General features: G+C 33.0%; 1 protein-coding gene and 1 pseudogene across 9 annotated transcripts in view; both read right to left on the bottom strand.

Moving 5' to 3' along the window:
* NCOA1 (nuclear receptor coactivator 1) overlaps positions 1-21,743 on the bottom strand; it is a 189,106-nt gene that overhangs the window by 132,075 nt on the left and 35,288 nt on the right. For 6 of the 9 annotated variants that reach the window (XM_036223965.1, XM_016121705.2, XM_016121709.2 and 3 more), the window contains exon 1: positions 14,454-17,090. The gene's annotated coding sequence lies outside the window, so the exon portion shown is untranslated. Of the gene's footprint in view, positions 1-14,453; positions 17,092-21,743 lie in introns of those variants that run through there. The other 3 variants (XM_016121703.2, XM_036223966.1, XM_016121706.2) reach the window with 3 other exon arrangements.
* LOC118606276 lies at positions 9,170-9,287 on the bottom strand (annotated as a pseudogene).

The raw sequence follows: 21,743 nt of genomic DNA, 5'->3' as shown, positions 1-21,743 counted from the left end.
AACTCTTTGCAGCCCAGAGAATATTTATTTTAATATTTAAAAGTATCATATGAATTCTATGAGAAGTGATCTGATATATAGCAAAGCTTTTTCTATACCCAAGAATTAAAAGATCAAAATGTTTCTTTACATTTAATGAGAAGAAAGAAAGAAAGCCTTTACACTGCTCCTCACACTGCACACCCTACACCTAAGAACATCCCTTTGCCCCCTTCTAGGGGGTGTGGGTCTATCATTCAAGTCCCAGCTCATGCGACCTTCTCTGCAAAGTTCTAATAATTCCTCTCTTCCTGTCCCTTCTCCAAATTAATCTCTGTTCTCATGGCATATTATTATTACCCTTACCTGAATGGTTCTTACACAGTTTACAAACCATTTTTAACCTATTAAGGAAAGGATGTCTTATGCATATAACAAATCCAACATCTGGCATGCAGAGCAAATAGCACATATTCAAAAAGTAAATCTTAACATTCAGGTAAAAAACATCACTTATTTGGCAAAGCCCTTTCCAACTCAACCTCTAATCCTGAAAATATAAAATAATTTAGTTAGGTGCTTGGGTGTATTCTTCTAAGCCAGTACTTAATTCAATTTAATTGTCATTTTAATTAAAAATTTATCATTTGGTCATCTAAAACTTTCATTTAAATTTTTAATTCTGAATGGTAAACATTAATACTCAAAAATATTGATCAACTGCTTGATAAAGTTCTTGCTATTTTTTGAAAGAATCTGTACATGTTTATCTAGAGATAATTTAATTTATGTTGTTTCTCCATTTTATAAACAATGCAGAATTAGTTTTGTACAACCACTGGCAACAATTTTTTAAAAAAATGTATTCCAAATAAATTCCATAACCCTAATTCACCACATGCCTGTTTCATAAATGTCAACTTTCATTATCCAAGTTCCACTAACATGTTAAACGTTAGGTAGGAAAAACTCTACTTTTTCATAAATACCTAGAGAGAAAATAAGGTCCTCAATTCATAATTTTTAACAGTTTGATCATTCACTAGATCATAAGTTTAAAGAGATATTCTACCAATATTTTGACAGAACAAACAATGACAGGTGACATAATTTTCTTCTGTCTTTAATGAAGAAGGAAAGATTTACAAAAACAAAAGTGAAGCTGAATTACTTATCTGTGTGGCATAGTTCAATGGAGGTTTCCTAAGACCGTTTTATTTTGACCCTAAACATTTTTGTGAATGATATTAAACATACGATTTCAGTAATTTTTTTTCTGTATTATAATTCTGTTTACTCTTCTAACAGCACTGTCCTTTTACATAATCAAGTTTAACTCGTAAAATTTAAAAAAAATAGCATAGCACATAGGAACAAATTATCAGATTCCTACCCATAGTTCAAAAGGAAAAATAGCTTTATAATTACTATCACTGGGCTTCTCACGCAAAGTTCCACTCTAGTATTTCCAATACAGTTTAAGCTGACTCCCTGCCTGAACCTGTCCTATATACCAATGCCAAATTAAACTCTTTGAATTAAATAACTCTTTCATTGTCAACTTCTATTGAAAACCACCAATGACTTCCCAAACTACAGAAAAAAGTCCCACCTAGTTAGCTTGATTTACAAGTACATTCGGGTCACTGCCTTTCTTTACCTATGCCTCAGCAACTACCTCATCCTGCACTCAGTTCTTACTGTCAGGCTTTTCCTCAGACTGACCCTCTTCCTGGAGTACTTTTCCCAACTCCTGGCTCCCAAGAGAATCCATATTCTACTGAACTTTTAAACTCCAGTTCAAATTTCTCTCCAAAACACTGCATCAATGAACTTGTTCCAGATCTCCCTTACTTATTTAGGTACTTACAAACTGGTTCCATATGTCTACATTTTCATTTAAGTTAACGTTAATCCACTGATTTGTTCATTTTGATAATTACAACTGTTGGATATTTATTATAAGCCAAGTTATGCCAGGCACTGGTGTCACAGGGAACAAAAAGATACCATCCCAGTTGTCACAGTGCTACACTTATATGTAATGAATATGAAATATTTGGGTACTAATTTATAATACTACATCAAATTTCCCATTGTTGGCCAATTAGGTTGTCTTCAGTTTTATGATTATAAGTAATACTATTGTGAATATAGGTCTAATACAGCTTTTTTATTCCTTGAATTATTTACTTAAGGTTAATTCTCAAGAACAGAATTATTAAATCAATAGTCATAGTAATGTTTATGGCTTTTAAAGTATATACTACCATATTATACTCCCAATGAGCTGCACCAATTCCAAAAGCAATGCATGAGTACTTGATTCTCTATAGACTATTTTATTATAGTTATTCAATAAATATGAAAAGGTAATTCACTATTGTTTTAATTTCCCAGGAAGTTGAACTCTTTACCTGTGTTTGTATACTCTGTGTCCCCTTATGACCAAATGGGTGTGACTTTATCAATGTACTGGAATCTTAGTGCTGTAAAGATTTTTTAAATGTTCATAGTAATTTTAGATCGTATTTAAAGTTATATTTGTAAATGTTTTCCATTTTGTTTTACATTTTTAAATTTTGTATTGGTTTTCTTCATATAGATTTGCTTAACTTTTAAAGTTAATTTTTGGTCTTCTTAGATTACTATTCTTTGCATACTTTCACTAACTTTTCAATTTTAAAAAGTTAACCATATACCTGTATACAGACAGGTTCAACACTAATTTTTCTGGCTGCTTTTTTGGTCATCTCAAAACTTATTAAATAATTCTACCACTTGACAGACTTCATGTTTGCTTATTATATATTAAATTCCTAAGCCATGTTTTATCAATTCTAAAGATAGTTGTTTTTCTTAAAATAATATTTTTAGGTTTCTGAAACTAGGAGAAGTATCAAAATTGGTGTCCAAAAATCCTACCAGTAGCCAAGCAAAAGAATAAGTTATGATGTATGTCACTGCTTGCCCATGTGTAAGGCTATAGGAAATATCTTCCACAGAAGGTATGCTTATCCAACTATGACCACAGCTGAGTCAAGTGCATAGTGCACACTTGCAGTTGAATTTTAAGTTATATCTGAAAGCATAAATGTTGCTTAAAAATGTTTTCAGAAAGATTGAACTATGATAAAGCACTGAAATAAAAAGCTATAGTGATGTAAAAAGCTATGGTTGTCTGCTACAAGACAAGCAAGGGCAATTAAAGATAGTCGATATTGCCCATTCTTTCAAAATAGATCATAGAATTTTCAGAGCTGGGAGACATTGGTGTGACCAATTAATATTTCACAAAGTACTATTACCCAAGTGCTGAATAGCAAACTGTCAAAAGTTTCCAGCTGACTCAAAAAGGAAGTTATTTAATTCACAGCTTATCTATAGAAAAACTAAAGATGAGTCTACCCAAAAAAGAAAGGCAGTTAAGTCAAATTCATTTCCGATATGACTCAAAACTATACTGACAACCATGTGTAAAGAGACCAAAAAAAAAAAAAAAAAGCACAAGAGGGGAAAAAAAAAGTAAGTCAGACTATGACAAAGGATTAGACTCAATCTTATATTATGATTCCAAAAAAGATGGTATAGAAATTATATGGATAAATGTATGCTTCTGTCAGTTAATTTCTAAGAAGAATTTTAAAAATAAATGTTTCTTTTTTCTTGAAAACATATTAAATCAATAGCATACATCACAATTAATAGTCTTAGAATTGAGAAACTGCATTGTATGTATGCATGAATATATTTGTCTACAGCTATTCAGTTATTTATTCACTCTTTCATTCTTGAGTAGAAGAAAGCAAGAACAGAGAAGCAGGAGCAAAACTAAAGATATAATGCATAAAGATCAAACTCTTTCAAGATGCTAAAGGTGACTGTGATGCAGAAAAATACATGATGAATGAAGTAAATACAACTCAGGTGAAAAATAACAACCACAGTTAGATAACTAGCAAATAACAACCAAAGACTTTCTTGAAATTAAAGGTGAGAAACAGCAAACAGAAATACCTAAGAAAAGTAAATAAAAAGGGGTCTTAATTCAGTTAAAAGTAAGAGTATTAACAACTTATTAAAACTATGTGGTATTTGACCAAGATTTGGAATACTATAATTCTGATCAACCACCCTACCACTGTAGTAAGTTCCAGATGGTGGAAGTGAGAAGGGATGCACCAGGCAAAACTGCCTGTTTATTATTATGAAAGGATCTTGACCACAGGCAGCTAGGAACTCTTCTGCCTCAGTTACAGATAAGCCTCACACCTGAAATATGAAGAATAAGCCAACTGGTTTCTTGGCGTCTTTTACTCAGGCCCACATCTTAACCCATATAAAAAAAGAAGAAGAAGAAAAAAAAAATAATCAAGTATTTCCACAAAAAGTCATGATGGAGTAAAAGAGATTCAATTAATCCTCCTAGTTACAAAACCAGAAAACTGGATAAAATAAACAACAGTTTTCAGACATTAGACAACAGTCAAACCAGAGTAGGATCCCTGAAAAAAAGGGAGGAAAATGAGGTGAGCCCTACAACTGCTCCACATCACACCCTGAAGCAGTTTCCAGTATGCAGCATATATTTATCCATATAATTTCCATACCATCATCTTTGGAATCATAATATAAGATTGAGTCTAATCCTTTGTCACATTCTGACATGCTGCTTTTTCCCAGCTGTGTTAACTTTTTTTAGTCTATCTACATATGATTGTCGGTATAGTTTTGAATCGTGTAGGAAACAGAGCCTGGCAGTCTCAGAGAGCTGAAGAAACAAAAACTCACCTTTAGGGAGACCAAGGCAGCAAGAATTTGTGGAAAAGCATACCAGAGAGAAGGAAGTGCATATAACGATAGGGCTCTGAAGATCTATATAGGTCTCTCCTCAAGCCTTTGGCAGGTACTGACTTTTCATGTACGAGAGGAAACTACGTAAGGATGGGAAAGGATCACTGAAAAGCAAATAAACCAAAGGTTCCCGAACCTCAAACAAGGTTAAGAACAGTTTGTATTCCTATCAAACAGAGTGAAGACTGAAGACCTTGTCTTATTTAATGAGACATTAAATAAACTCTTCAGAATGTTTCAACTCTAAATTAGCTCTAGGAATAAAGGCTGTTTTAGACCCACCCTAACAAAGCTTCCTCAAAACAAATTGAGTCTAAAAAAAATCAAAGTGATTTCAAAAAAATTAATTGCATGACACAACTTAGACCAACATAATTTAAAAGAATATAACAAAATCCAGCACTCAACAACATAAAATTCACAATGTCTGACATCCACTGAAAATTTACCAGGCATATAGATTAAAAGGAAAATATGACCTATAACTAGGAGAATAAAAGATCAATAGAAACTGATAGAGACACCAAACCTGCCAGACGAAGATGCTAAAATCTATTATAAATATGCTCAATACGCTCCAGAAGGTAGAGAAAGACATGGTAGTGTTGAGGAGAGGAGTAAGATTTTTTTAAGGCTCAAATGAAACTTCTATAAATGAAAAATACACAGGGTGGGATTAAAGCAGACTGAACAGTTAATATGAAAATGTAGCAATAGAAAATATTCGAAGTAAAGCACAAAGGGAAAAAATACAAAAAAGAGAAGGAAAGAGAACACCAATGATTTGTAGTAATATATCAAACAATCTAATATCCATGTACTTGCGGTCCAAAAACTAGAGAAAAAAGTGACAGATAAATATTTGGATAAATAATGAGCAAAATTTTTTCAAACCATAAACTCACAGATCCAAGAAATTAAAAAAAAAAAAGCCAAGAAAGATAAACAAATAAAACCACACTTAGAAATATAAATATTATCATCAATTTGTTGGAAACCAGCGAATAAGAAAAAATGTTAAAAGTTGTCAGAGATGGGAAAAGACTCCTTATTTACAGAAAAACAAAGACTTCTCATTAGAAACAATGCAAATAAGTCAATGAAGTTACATTGCTAAGTGAAGAAAAAAACTGTCAACCTAAAGTTCTATATCCACGTAAAATATATTTCAAAATGAAAGTGGAAATGTTATTAGACAAAGGTTGAGAGAAATCCATTACAAGAAGACATGCACTTAAAGAAATGTTCTTTAAGCATAAAGAAAATAGCAGATCAAAGTTTGGACCTACACAAGACAATGAAGAGATGCAGTAACAGTAAACATTAATAGATATAAAAGACATCTTTGTCTCAGATTTTAATTTCTGTTTTTTTTTTATCAACTGTTTTAATATCAAGAAAAATCTGCTTTGCTTACAATAGAAACTAAAATAGTAACCCCACCCCTGCCCCGCCAAATAAAAAAATCTCACTTCCATGCTAAGATATTTATATTGATTTTATAACATTAATCGGGCATATTTCCATCTTTTTATAATCTCTAGAACAGTTTCTCACTAAGGAATTATATGTTCCTTGAAAGCTTGAAAAAACTCACTGGCAAAATGATCTGGCCCAAGAACCAATTGTTGGAAAAAATTCCTTGAACTTTCTCCCATAGTTTTTGGTTTACCCAGATTTTCTTCTTCTAAAAGCAGTTTGGGGGTTTCACAATTCATTTCAGAGAAATTTCTAATGAATTGATTAAGAGTTAATAAGTAGAGCTTTCCCACAATTAAACAAAAAAAACCTCTTTTCTATTTCTATATTTTCTTTACCCTTTCTTACTCTGATTTTCTCTTCCTTCATAAGATTAGTCAGATATTTGTTTCCCTTGTTTTATAAACTTAAGAAATAGCTCTTAAATTTTTCAATTTTATAATTTCTCTTTTTCAATTCATCTATTTCTAACTTTATCTTATTTATATCCTCCCTTTCTCATAGGCATTTATTTTGTTGGTTTTATTTGCTTGTTTATTTTATTGAATTCTGAGATTGAGCACATTTATTTCTTTTTTTAAATCAATTTACTTCTGAGTACATTAGTGTGACCCTGAGTCTCATTTCAGAGTGCTAAATAATCAGTTGATCTTCTGTTTGACTCATTATTTAAGAACATTTTGTTTGATTTTTCCAAGTTGTTGGAAAAGTTGAAATAGTACATTTTAAGCTTCTGTTGCAGTGATAGAATAGGCATCTATAGTTTCATCTTTTCTGGAGTTAACTGAAATTTTCTATTGTGGCTTAACCTAATTTCTCTTTTTAAGTGTCACTCTGTCAACTGAAAAAGTATCCTTTCTCCAAATTTAAAGGACACTTTATAAGTGACTAAATAAACCCATTAGCAATGTAGGCCTTACACTATACTTCTTCAGGCTTTAAATTTTTACCAGCATTAAATGCATCCAATGATATAAACAGTAAGGACAGAGATTCTCAATTCTGCACCTCTCATATGGGTGCAGCTTGTGGTGCTCCAGGAGCAACATCAAACATCACTGACCACAGATCACCATTACAAATATAAAGATGAAGAAAAAGTTGGAATATTGTTAGAATTGCCAATGTGTGACACAGAGACACGAAGTCTATTGAAAAAGGTGCCGAATAGACTTGCTTGATGCAGGGTTGCCACAAACCCTCAATTTATCTTGCTGTACTGCACTCGCCCTTCTTGTGATGATTGATGTGAGATGACACAATGCCTGTGTAACGAGATGAAGTAAGGTGCTAAGACAAAGGGGTGTCTTGTATCTGGAGCGGGATGGAGGGGGACGACACGAGACTTCATCAAACTACTCTGAAGAGCATGCAATTTAAAACTTATGAATTCTTTATGTGTGAAACTTTCCATTTAATATTTTTGGGGCTGCACCTGAGGGTACTTGAAACCACAGAAAGCAAAACTGGATAAAGGGGGACTAGTGTACTTTATCTTTCCACTCAAATCTTTCATGATCAGAAAAAAGAGTGAGTTTCTGTTACACACGTATCTTATTATTCAAAAACTATTTTTGATCTCTCTAATAAACTATAATCCATAAAAGCAAAACCTTTAACAAAAATAATTGGTTACTCAATTTCAATAGCTATGCCACTCAATAATTAACTGTCATTTGGAAAATGGAAGAAATAGTTTCCAACTAGTTTAACATCATTTTCAAAAATACTATTAAAGATATGTTAAAAGGGTGCTTCAATTTATTGCTATATAAAATAATAGGTGTACCTGGGCTGGATGGAGGGTGGTGAAGCACAGAAAAAAAAGCAAAACTTTCATCTAGCTACAGCAGAGACCAGGTCTTCAGATGGCCGTCTTCTATAACTTTCAGGAAAATGTTGTCTGTAATTGTAACCCATCTCTTTCTCCAGAGGGTGATACCAAAAATTTTCCTTCTTATTATTAGAGCTTACATGTCTCCTTTCATAAAGCTTAGCTACCTCACTATATCATAATGTACTTTGTAGCTGATCAAAGAAAAATTTAAAAAACCAGAGAGAGCTGGGACAAGTCGTATTTTCCCTAAATGGGTCCCGCCCCACCTCTTAATAGGCAAGTATTCTTTTGGCAACCAACTCTCTTAGTAATCTTTCTCAAACTCAGAGACTATTATAAAAAAAAAAAAAAAAAAAAAGGACACAGAGATCACAGAGATTACTCATTAAACCATCATAACACATTATCAACAGTTTTTTCCCATCTGCCCCAGACCTAGAACTTCTTAAAGTAACTAAGCCATATTCACCCTTTTCCATCTTAAAAATTAAAGAAAGAGTGCAATTTTTATACAAAATTATGTAGTAGCTGTCTCTTAAACCAAACAATATATTTACTAGATGCATATTATGTGCTAAACAGTGTACTAAATGCCTTGACTAATTTTACCTCATGTAACCTATGTAAAGTCAGGTGGGAAGTGATCATACAACAAGTATGGGGGTTGGAGGAAAGGAGTAAATTTATCTAAGAGGTGCAAAGAATTTCAGTAAATAGAACCAATAAAATCAACAAATAATTGACCGTGAAATGAGACATGAATAGGGTACTTCCAGATCAGGAGGCAAGTATAATTAAAAAAAAAAAAAAAAAAAAAAAACACTAGAAGCTATTACAATATACTTTATTCTTTGATCTCTGGCTATAGGCTATGTTAATTCTTAGTCACTTAGTGAGTACCTTGTACTTGTAAAGAAGCAAACTCAACTGGACTCTGGATTCCCTAATTATTAAGACGCCTTCCAAAATCAAAATTACAAATGAAAACTGGTATGTATGTATGTATGTATTTTTATTCAACACCTACAGCACCTGGATTCCAAGATGGTCTCCCATCCAAGTACTAACCAGGCCGAACCCCACTTAGCTTCCGAGATCAGATGATCTCAGGCATGTTCAGGGTGGCATGGCCATAGGAAGACTGGTATTTAAAAGTTTAACTTCTAGCCAGTACACTAAGATAAACGAAAGAAATAAAAGGTGTAAGGATTAGAGCAAAGGGAATAAAACTGAAAAGTTTTAAGGAAAGACAGAAAAACTAAAGAAGACAGACTCTAGGGCTAGAATGCCTGAACTCTAATCCCATCCCTACCACATACGGGGCTAGGTAACCTTGGGCAAGTTAATCTTTCCGCTGGAGTTCTTGCAAGGAACTACTGGGTAAATATATGTAAGCACTTCGACTGGAGCCTGATAGTGAGCACTATCCAGTAAATCTGTCCTTTGTAGGCAATATGATTTTCTATATAGAAACCCCAAAAGACTCGAGAAGTTATTAGAAAGAATTCATCAGGTTGCTACATACTCATAATTCAATTGCATTCTTATAAGCCAACAGAGAAAATGTAAATTTCTGGACCTTTCTATGGAAATTTTCAAAGTAGCTTAGAGAATGATATCAAGAATCATACCACCACCATCAGCCCTGACACCACAAGTGCCTAGCTTAAACTATGATCAACTCATGGCCACTCTTGTTTCATCTCCACCCACTGCCTTCCCTCTACTCTGTAAAACGAAGAAGCAGATCCCAGACACATCCTTGCATCCATCATTTCACTATGTATCTCTAAAAGGTAATGACTTTTAAAAATAACTACATATTGTTATCACACCTAAAAAATAACAACAATTTCTTTTTTCTTTTCTTTTTTTTAACTAATGTTTTATGGTGACACTGGTTAATGAAATCCAGTAAGTTTCGGCTGTACACTTTAACAGTAAGGCACATATATATTTACACTGTGTTCACCTCCCATAGTTAGATTTCTTTCTGTCACCACATATTTGAACCCCTTCACTCCATCTACTCCCTTCTCTCCCTTCCGCCCTACACAATAATTTCTTAATATCAAATATCCAGCCAGTGTTCATGGTTTCCTGATTATTTCATAAATATTTATCTATTAAAAACTGGACTCAAATAAAGTCCAAACATTGTTATCAATCTCAGATTTTGTCCTTCATTTCTCTTTCTTTGTTCTCTACAATTTATTTGCTGAAAAAAGACCAAGTTGTGTCCCAAGGATTTCCTCAAAGCCTAGATTTTGCAGACTGCATCCTCTCGGTATCATTTCATTTGTTTCCCTGTCTTCTGTGTTTCCAGTAAACTGGTAGTTAGAGCAGGAGACTTGATCAGATTCGGGTTCTAATTTAATTTCTTGGCAAGAATATTTCACGATTAGTGTTGTGAACTTCCATTAAGAGAAACCTAATGTCTGGTTGTCTTTTTGTGAGGTTAGCCACCACTGATGATCTTTGCTTAAGTCCAGAAATTCATTACAAAATGATGATGTTCTATTTATCACTCCATTTATTAACCAGAATACTCCTGAGAAAAGAAACTTCCTCTCCTTAACTATCTGGTTACCTTCAGGTATAGCTCGTTCATTAGCATACTCCAAAGAAAATTAATCTGTTTTTTTAAATATCATTATGAACTCATGGATTTAAACATATTTGATGTGACTGATTATACTGCAGTTTTACGTGCTGATGCTCAAACCGTCTCATCTTTGGCAAGCCAACATCCATTCAATTAAGTATCTTAGTAGTTCTGCCATGCCTTATTAGATGTTCTTGCAAGATGTTCAAGACCACAGATCTGTAATCAGCTTTAGCCATAAGCCACTCTCCTATTCACCTAGATTTGTATTATTTCTATTAAATCAAAAATTCCTAATTCTTAATTATAAATCAGCTGTGTAATATATTCTGGATTTTTATAAATGAACACGGACCTAGGAATTATAGCAAGATTTCTCAGTGAAGTCTACTTTCAGCATTTCATTGAATGCTCCCCCTCAAAAACAAACAAACAAACAAACAGCATATCCCACTCAAAACTGAATGTTAAATGCTTCAGTTTGAGAGACTGGATCAAAAAGATTCCTAATCTAGTCTCTGCTGGCATTTTGGCTCTGGAAAGTATTGCTTCATGTTCTATTTCAAAATTTGGATATAGTTTTTAAACATGTACAATTGAAAATTCAGTTTTTGACAAATTAAAATAATAAAGTGCAGGAAAATGGTCAAACTCTTAGACTGAATTATTTTGTACCTAATTCAGACCTTTTATAAATTCCTCATACCACATCCTTAACATTTAAACCCATGATATTGTGAATATGAAGTCATAAGTTCCAATTATTGGAAATAGTAAATATATTTGCTAAGTTATGCTCCCTTGAAATAACAGAAATGGCATTATCAGTAATAAAGAAATATTTATCTTATTTTACTAAAAGACTAATTAACAAACATGTAAGGCCCTGTCACGCTACACAGCTAGCACACATCATGGTGGAAAAGCAGGATCCTATACTTGCTTCACAAAACTCTGAAAAGATATGGTTTTAGTGGCCAAAGATTGCTTATATCCACAAATTTTACTATTTTCTTCGGCATTAAATCACAATTAGAAATCACATTACTGAATGCCAATTCTTCTCTCTGACAAAAGTGGGAAATGGATTGATCCTGGTGCAATTTCTGTTACTCACAGGCTAAAAACACCTTTCTTGCAGCTAGAGTTGCTGGGCTTTGATCAGAGGAACCAATCAACTTTTTTCCAAGTTAACAGTGGCTTAAAACAAACAACCACCACCAAAAGCAAAACAAAATAATAACAAAATACTCTTCTGCAACGGTGTTGATTTCCAAGTGATAACAATAACACATCTACATGAAGCGCTGGTATGCCCTCTGCACATCGGTGCTTTTATCCAACTGAAAAACAAAAATTCTGCTAGCGTGCACACGACAGTAATTGCTTTTCCAGATGGTATGCCTTTGATAAGAGGTTTTTGCCAAAAGCTCATTTTACTTTCTCTCCAAGCATATTTGTTATTAACTTTGAAACTGGTTTTACAGGCTTCTGAGTAGTGGTGTGAGCTGACCTGTTTTTGGCTATGAGAAGGGTAATTGTGAATGATACTTCAACAGCTCTGTCTTCAGCAATATTCATTAATTTCACACTGAAAAACTTCATTTTATATAATTTTATACACTTGTTTAATTTATCATCACAAAGCTGAAAAGTAATTATTATAGAAAAGGAAACTAAGAAATGTTCATTCAATTCCCAAGGGTAGTATGAAAGTGGAATTTGTTTTCAAATGTTTTCTTGAGTTCAAATAAAATATTTTTTAAAAGTACCATTTGAACTTAATGTATGTATTCCAAAACATCATCTTATAAATGTTCTAGGGCCTCAACTTATGTACTGGTTTTGTTTTGCTTAAATACTCCCTAAAAAATAAAATTCCACAATCTCAAAATCTAAAGGCCTCTCAAAAAATTGTAAGAGAGGATTGTCAAAATGTATTACATAAAACTCCTGAGCACAAATCTGTAAAATTTTCAGATGAATTAGAAATCCCTAATTTAAGGATTTAAGCAACCTATTTGGCTACATGGCACTTTTACAAGTAGAATCATAAGTACTCAACAAACAAAACCAATTTGTCAGCAAATTCAGAACTTCCTACTCCCTAATCTTAACTTTTGTTGAGATCTGAATATAAAACTTAACTATATTACTTAAAAAAGGAATTCTTAATTATCATTTTATATGCTTATTTTACGACTGCTTTAAAATGGTTTTCATATAAGTGTATCTAGTCTCCCTAGCCCCAGAGTAAACATTCTGAATGAAAGATGTCTTTGACTTCATTCATAATGAAGTTATAGTGTAATTTATATTCTTCTGCATACCTAAAGTCATTCTTTGCAAAGCTTGGACATCAAACAAATGTTGTTAAATGAAACTAAGAAGAAAAAATATCTAAAAAATTAAGGGAAATGGTTCTGATAATAAGACAAATTATGAAAGAAAGAAGGAAAAGCATCTAAAAAAATAAAGGAAATAGTTCTAATAACAAGAAAAATTATATACTTAATCATCATTATCATTTGATTCAAAATGACAAGAAAAGTAGATCTCCTAGCTGCCCAGGAAGTTTTAAAACTTCTCATCAAAGCAACCTCTTTTTCATCTGCTATTTGATTTAAAGTAACTTTTCTTAGGCAAAAAATTGCTCAAGTACACTACCCCCTTTTAGAAAGTAACCTATTTATTTTAACGAAAGCAGTCAGAATTTTCCAATACCATGGATTCTTATTATTTTAGAATTTATGCTATATATATATATTCTTCTTCCAAAACAGAACAAAATGAAATTAATAATCTTAGTAATATGTGACACATTTTTCTCAAATTTTTGTCTTCTCTATATTCTAGCAAAATTAATTTATAAACCTCTGTAATGTATACAGAGAACTGACCATCTTGGATCTATCTCCTATTTTTTTATATGTTCTGCCTTTATAGAAAAATATAATTTTTTAAAAAGTTTGTTTTTAAATGAACACCTAACCGTACTTTGTTTGGAATTTGTACATATATCAGAAAAACAGGGAACACTGTATTTGTTTTCTATTGATATGATGTTTCCTTTGACTGTTTTCAATTATCTTATGTAGTCTTCAGAGTGGGGATCTACCCCATAATTTGGAAGTGTCACTTGATTCTTTAATTACATATCTTCTCACTTTTCTGGTCCAAGTGAAACTAACACATCAAATCTCAAAGGTCCCACAGACACAGTCTGTGGGGAATAAAAGTGACACTTCTTGGCAAAACAATAAGTTTAGAAAAGGAAAAAAAGGTTTCCAAATCAAACTAAACAATTACTAAGATCTCTTGTATCACGTGAGCAAACTCTATTAGAGTGCTGAACTCAGTTGCTCACCTCAGAGAGTCATGACATAAAAAAATTATTAAACTGACATTTATTTATTCTAATTCCTCTAACGCAGTTTACTGAGTCTTAATTGGCACTCAGTATATAACTTAATTTCTCATAATAGACACACTTTCTAATTATAAAGATTACCTTCCTTTAAAATCTGGATCTTTTTCTCAATTTTGGGGGAAGTAAGGAGAGGAACGTGGTTTGAACTCGTCTCCAAAAGCTAACCATTCTAACATAAAAAAATTAATTTATAAAATCTATATACAGAAACCAACATGATAAAATGACTGCCAAGGAATCAAATTAAAATAAAATTGTGCCTTAAGTACCTTAGAAAGTAGAAATTCTAAATGTCGGTGTCTTCATTTGGAAGCAAAAATTCCTACTGCATGATCTTGTCTGATGGTCCTTGATTTTATCATCAGAGTTGGTTCCAGTTACATTTCCATTAGTATGGATAGATCTAAAGTAGAAGAAAGATGACAAATTTAGTCTATTGAAAACATTACATATTTCAGATACTGTAATACATCAGGATTTTCCTATAGACTCATATAGATGCTTTAATTGTGAAAGAAATGCCAATTCCCATTCTTGTCTCTATTCCAGATTTAAAAAATTGAAAGATTAAAGGAGAAAGAAGAGAGAGAAAAAGAAAAAAAGAAAATTAGTTGATATAATTAGTTCCTCCTAGCTTTAAAAAGGTTCAGATTCCCAAAGAAGGTATGCAGCAAATGAGGCTTTGTTTTGCTATTCCAAGGAGGCAAGGGGGCTCAACTATTAGCTCACTCACAAGAGCCCACAGCAGCAGTAGCCTCAGCACCCTGTGTCAGGTAAAATGGAACAGTAGAAGGAAACGATTTCCAGAAGAAGATAACCTCTCTGATAAAGAAGTACCCACTATGATGGCTAGCATTCATTCCGGGGTCATTGGCAGTCCGATAAGACAAACTGGATTTTACTAAACTAATGGTAGTGCTGTATCTTCCCATTCTACCTCAAAGCTAACTCCACACTCAGTGGGGACTCTGCTTAAGAAATGTGAGCCCCACTGGTTTTCAATATTTAAAGCTTAATTGCTTTAGGCTTAACCACCCAGGGTTAAGCTTTTCACTATTATTCCTTTTAGATCACAAAGTCACAGTGGTCAGGCTCCAGAGACAATCGTTACACCACAGGTCAATTCAAGAATCTCTGCTAGGGTATTAAAGCTCTACCTGTGGCTCTCACATTTGTCACTCTAGGGTTCCATTCAAAACACAAACCGTTCTAGCCAACTACCCTCTCTCCTATTTTCATGTCCACAATGTTCTCTATACTTTCTCAGCCACCCATGTGTTCCCCGCCTACCAGCCTTCCTTGCAGCCCTTCCCTTCAACCTTTTCCCTAGGGACCTCTGGAAACACCTTTTACGTGATAAAACAAATCTTACCTGTACCTTATCACTGAATATTCTTTCCATCACTAGCCAGCTCTTGAAAAGAATCTTCTAGAGTGAAAGCTAAAGCAGTAAATCAACCTTCTCCACAGTCACATTTCCAAACCCTAACTCACAAGCAATCCCATTCCTTCCTTCAGGCTCGTGTGGTCTAGCTGTCCTACCCTCTTCTTCTCTTTGTCATTCAAATCCCACTGTATTTTTTCTAACCTTGGTCCAGACTCAATCGCTTAGATGCACTAGTCTCATCTCTCCAGGTGCTGTGTTATCACCGGTCTCCCAATCTTGGTGGTCACCCAAGCCATCAGTCCACCTAATGTGTTACTTTCTCTCCCACTTCACCACCCGCAGGATTCACATTCCTAATCCTGGGTCAATTCAATCGTCTGCTAGAGAAAAAACACACAACCATGTAGAATGATCCTGCTATAACAAGGTCTTCAAAATCAGTTATACACTGAATGTTATCCAGTAACCTTTTACATGCCATTAATCAGGTTTTCCCACCATAACTCACACTACCTTTCTTTCAGACTTTTGCTACCCTCCGTCTCCAGCCCTATGGCAGGTAAGACTGGAGAGAGGTTTCTTTGTGTTTTCCCTACCCGTTTGTGTAGGGTGTTTATAAATATACTACTGCTTTCACTTACTTTCAACATTTTCTCCGTCTACAACCGACTTTTAATACAGAAATTTTTGTTTATAGGTGGCCAGATTTGTTCATCATTGCTTTTTTCATTTTTAAAATGATTGCTCTGCTTAGAAATTTCTCCCCCTTCCACAATGGCAGATAAATACTCTTATTTTAACTGTTCTGTGGGCTGTTTGAATACTTCATTCCAAATGATTATGGAATGAGATTTGACTCTAAATGGAATTTATTCCAAACTGCCCACCAGTTTTCCTAACAACATTAAGTAACCTTCGCCACACCTTGGTTTATAAAGTTTTGTCATATATTTCTTATACAAATTTGTCTACAGTAAGGTTTATTTCTGGGCTATAATTTAAGTAATGTAATCATTGTTTCTTTACATGTTTTAATTTGTGGTAAGAATATTCTTTGGTATCCTTATTCTTCCTGAAAATAGTCACATTTTCCAAGGATATACCTAGTGATTTCATGAGTAAAAAATGGTCGCCCAGTTCACACTGAGTGCTGTATTTGTTATATCGGTTGACTATTCACAGTGCTCCCTTCTGCTTTGACAGATCATCCATATTACTACTGGGTCTAGACTAAAACTTTTCTAATCATGCCAGAAAGCCACCTTTTGATATATTCGTCTGGAGACAGATTCATAAAACCTTGCTCTTTGCAATTTCCCATGCTTTGTATTTACCCTTTTTTTGTATTCAGTTGTAAAATCTAATTTATGTAAATTAAAGGTATCTTGTCTGCAATTTTTATTTCATAGCCCCACATTTTTTAAATCCATTGTAAAGTATTTTTCAGATCTGTTATCTTTTAAGATTCACATAGTTGTGTTTATTATTTGTAATTTAATTTTCTGAATACATGCTACATTCGTATGAATAAAAAAATCAAAATGAACATAGAATTCTAAAACCAGTAATAATATTTTTCAAAAATGAAGAGAGAAAGATTTTTTTTTTTATTTACAAATAAAACCTGAGAGAATTTACTGCCTACAGACACAAGAAATTTTAGAGAAAGTTCTTCAGGCAGGAATGAAAATTACCAGGTGAAAATTTGTATCCATAAAAAAGAAAGAGCATTAGAAAGAGAAAGTAAACACAAAACTATTTTTCCTTATTTTTATTCATTTTATAAGGCACAGACCAACTAAAGCAAAAAATAATGTATTATGAGGTTAATAACATATATAGGAATAGAATGTATGACAATATACTATATAAATAAAAGCTAGAAAATGAAAATATACGGCAATAACATTATTGCATGACACGTGAAGCAAAGTCTGGAAGCATTTTTGGTTGTTACAACTGGGGATGGAGAATGGTACCTACTGTCATCTAGTAGATAGAGGCCAAGAAGGCTTCTTAAAAATCCTACAACATGCATAAGATATTCCCCTCCATCCCCAATTACAAAGAATTAGCCAACCAAAAATACCAACAGTGCCAAGTTTGAGAAACCATGACCTAGGGCAATCACTAATGTGTATGTGAGAGTAAGAGTGAGAGTGAATCGAGACAGACAGACAGACAGACAAAAAAGACAGAGAGGGGGACAGAGAGAGGGAGATGGAGTGTGTGTGTATATCAATAAAAATAAAACAAGAGTATTAGATAAAAAGGAATTACAAAAAATGATTAATTCAATAAAAGGCAAAAAGAGGAAAAATAAACAAAAGATTCAAAATAGTCAACAACGAGCAAGATGGTAGATTTAAATCCAAACTTATCAATTGTTATATTAAATAGAAATTACCCAAACACTCGATTAAAAAGTATAGATTATCAGATATCAAATTAAAACAAGCTCCAAAAATACACTTTTCCACAAGCCATTTTAAATACAAAAATACAGAAAAGGTTTAAAGCAAAAGGATGGAAAGGAAAGACAGCATAGTTATATTAATATCTGATGAAGCAGACATCAGAACAAGAAATATTACCGGTAATAAAGAGAGACACTACATAATGACAAAGGAGTAATTCATTAAGAAGACACAGCAATCCTCCCACCTTAAAGAAGTCAAAAAAGAGTGAATCAAATGCAAGCGATTAGAAGAAATAAAAACAAATAAAAACAAAGAAAATGTATGAAACCAAAATCTAGTTCTTTGAAAAGTTCAATAAAATTAAATAAACTTTGGCCAGAGTGATCAAGAAAAAAAAAAAAGAGAGAAGCTACGAATTACCTTTATTGGATATCACCAGAAATCTTGTTGATATTAAAAGAATAATAAGGTAATATTATGAACTTTATGGCAATAAAGTCTATAATTTTGATAAAAATTATAGAAAGTTTAAAGACAAACCACCAAGTTCACTCAAGAAACTAGATAACAAGAACAGCTCTTTATATACTAAGAAAATTTAATTCATAATTTAAAATCTTCCCATGAAGAAAGTGCCAAGACAAATGACTTCCTTGGTAAACTCTACCAAACATCAAAGGGAGAAATCATACCATTATTATATAAACTCTCCCAGAAACAAATGAGAAAACACTTCTCAATTCATTTTATGAGAATAGTATTACTCGTGGAACCCTGCGCCCCTCAAAAAAACTTTAAGAAAGATAAACTACAGATTAATATCGTTTTATGAACACAGACACAAAATATCTTAACCAAATATTTGAAAAATGAATCCACCCAAATAAAAAAAGAATATATATACCATGACCAAATAGCATATATTCCAGGAATGCAGTTTTCACTCAATATACGAAAAAAATCCACCAATATGATCCACCATATCAGTAGACTAAAACATAAATGATCACCTTAAGAGGTGTAAAAAATTACAAAAAACTCACAGCCATTCATAATTCAAAACTTTCAGAAAACTAGGAATAGAAGGGAATGTCCTCAGCCTAGGACAAGAATCTACAACAATCTATAGCTAGTATCATACATAATCATGAAAGATTAAATGCTTTCCCTCTAAGACTGGAACACCTGTCCTCGCAATTCCCATTCAATACTGTACTGTACTGCCGGTACAATTTGAGAGAGAGAGAGAGAGAGAGAGAGAGAGAGAGAGAGAGAGAGAGAGAGAGAGAAAGAGAAAAGAAAAAGAAACAAAACTGATTCTTTCATAAGTGACAGGATTGTCTATATAGAACATCCTAAAGAACTGGACTTTGGGTGGTAATTACACAATATAATATAGAAATGTCAAACTATAATGTACACTTAAAAATTATACAATTGTATCAACCAAGGTGACCCTGAAAAACTTAAAAAAAAAAAAAAAGAATCTATCACCAAAACTAGTAAGTAAACAGCATAATTGCAGGACACAAATTCAACATACAATTGTATTTCTATATGCTAGCAATTAATCATTAGACAAATTAACAAAACAGTAGCAATTATATTAGCGTAAAAATACCTAAGATAAATATGAAAAAATAAATGGAAAATTTGTGTGCTCAAAAATACAAATCACCAAGTGAGAAATCAAAGACCTCAATAAACAAAGATACACTGTTTTTAAAGTACAATCAATATTAATATCAATTTTTTCCCAAATTAATTTACAGATTTAGCATAAATCCTAATTAAAACCTCACCAGGCTTTTTTTGCAAAAACTGACAAGCTGAATCTACAATTTACAAGGAAATGCATAAAATCTAAAATACTCAAAACAATTTTGAAAAATAAATTTGGAAAATTTACACAATTTGATTTCAAGACTTTCTATAAAGCTATAGTTACACTGACATTGCAATTCTGGTGTAAGGATAAACATACAAATCAACTGAACAGATGAGACTGTCCAGAAACAGATCTATATATTCATGGTCAGTTGATTTACAACAAAAGTATCATGGTAATGCAATGGAAAAAGAACTGTCTTTGAAACAACTGGTACTGTAACAATGAACAATTTATATAGAAAAAAAGAAAGAACGTCAACCCACACCTCCTATCTTATACAAAATCTAATAGACCCAAATATTTAAAAATGCAAAATTTCTAGAGGTAAATACAGGAGAAAATCTGGAGGACCCTAAGTTAGTCCAGGGGTTGGTAAACTTTTTCTGTAAAGTGTAAGAGAGTAAATATTTTAAGTTTTGTGGGCTACACAGTCTTTGTTGCAAATACACAACTCTGTCATTATAGCATGAATGTAGCCATTGACAATGAGTACCCATATCCACACCACCATAGCCCAATAAAAGCTTATTTACAAAAACAAGCAATGGGCTAAAGCGGCCAAACCCTGAGTTTGGCAAAGAGTTTTTAGATATGACACCAAAAGCACAACCCATAAAAGAAAAAAACTAACATCGCACTTAGAATTTTAAACTTCTGCCTTTCAAAAGACAGTGTTATAAAAACATAAAGACAGGCTACAAACTTAGAGAAAATATCTGCAAAACAAATAAGTAATGAAGAACTTGTTTCTAGAATGTAAAGAACTCTTTAATAAAATAATAAGACAATAATCCAATAAAAATAATGGGCAAAGTATCTGGACAACGCAAAAATGAACATTCTATCAAGCAGCCTAGTTACATGGTACATGTATTTAATCTTCCCTACTGGCCTTAGGGCCCTTAAAGCTTTTAGGCTGCTTCTCTCTGAATGCAGCTTCCAACATTCTGCCTTACACAAGAAAATAACCAACAAATGAAAACACTATCAGAGCATTTTTTTAGAGGTTAATTTTTAGAGTAGTTAATACATGTACCTGGTACAAAAGTAAACTGTACAAAGGGGTTATGGTGAATAGAAATTTTCCCCAGTCACCAGCTCCCTTCCTTTATTTACTGTGTATTTATCGTTACTATACTTCTATAGAAACACATTTTTTAAAGAAATTGGCGGCATGCTATATAATTTCTTGTCATGAGTTTTTTTCACTTCATGTATTTGAGCTTATTCAATCCTTCATATAGAATTCTCTCACACTTTCTTTTAACGATTTAATGATTTTATATTTATAAATACATCATAATTTATTTAAACAGTCTCTTACTATGGACTCTTATGTTGTTTCCAATATTTTGCCACTGACAATGCTGTAAAGCGACGGTCCAACTCTTTTGGCACCAGGGCAAGCGCTCCTACAAGATCTAATGCCTTATGATCTGAGGTGGAGCTGAGGCGGTGATGCTGGCGTGAGGAAGCAGCTGTAAATATTGGTGAAGCTTCCCTTGCTCACCTGCCGCTCACCTCCTGCAGTACCGGTCCCTGGCCTGGGGGTTGGGGACCCTGATGTAAAGAATATCTGTGTATTTATGAAGCGGAATTACCAAGTCAAAGGGTATGTGAATTTTAAATTATGATAGCCTTTGTTAGATTGTGCTTCACTAAGTTTACCAAGATTTTTTTTTAATGTGGACATGTATTAGTAAACCTTCCAGATCAGGGAAACCAAGATAAAGGAGCAAATTCTCATAAGCTAGACCCAATTACTAAGTAAAAATAGTTTAGAAAATTTTCAATTCTAAGTAATCCAAGATACTTTTTTACTTCTTTTTCCCAAGATAGTTCTTAATCCAAAATAAATTTA

This window comes from Rousettus aegyptiacus, unplaced genomic scaffold, assembly GCF_014176215.1.
Source record: "Rousettus aegyptiacus isolate mRouAeg1 unplaced genomic scaffold, mRouAeg1.p scaffold_m13_p_7, whole genome shotgun sequence".
NCBI classification, from domain to species: domain Eukaryota; kingdom Metazoa; phylum Chordata; class Mammalia; order Chiroptera; family Pteropodidae; genus Rousettus; species Rousettus aegyptiacus.
Note: the sequence above shows the minus strand (reverse complement) of the source record. Positions and strands in the feature narration are given on the sequence as shown.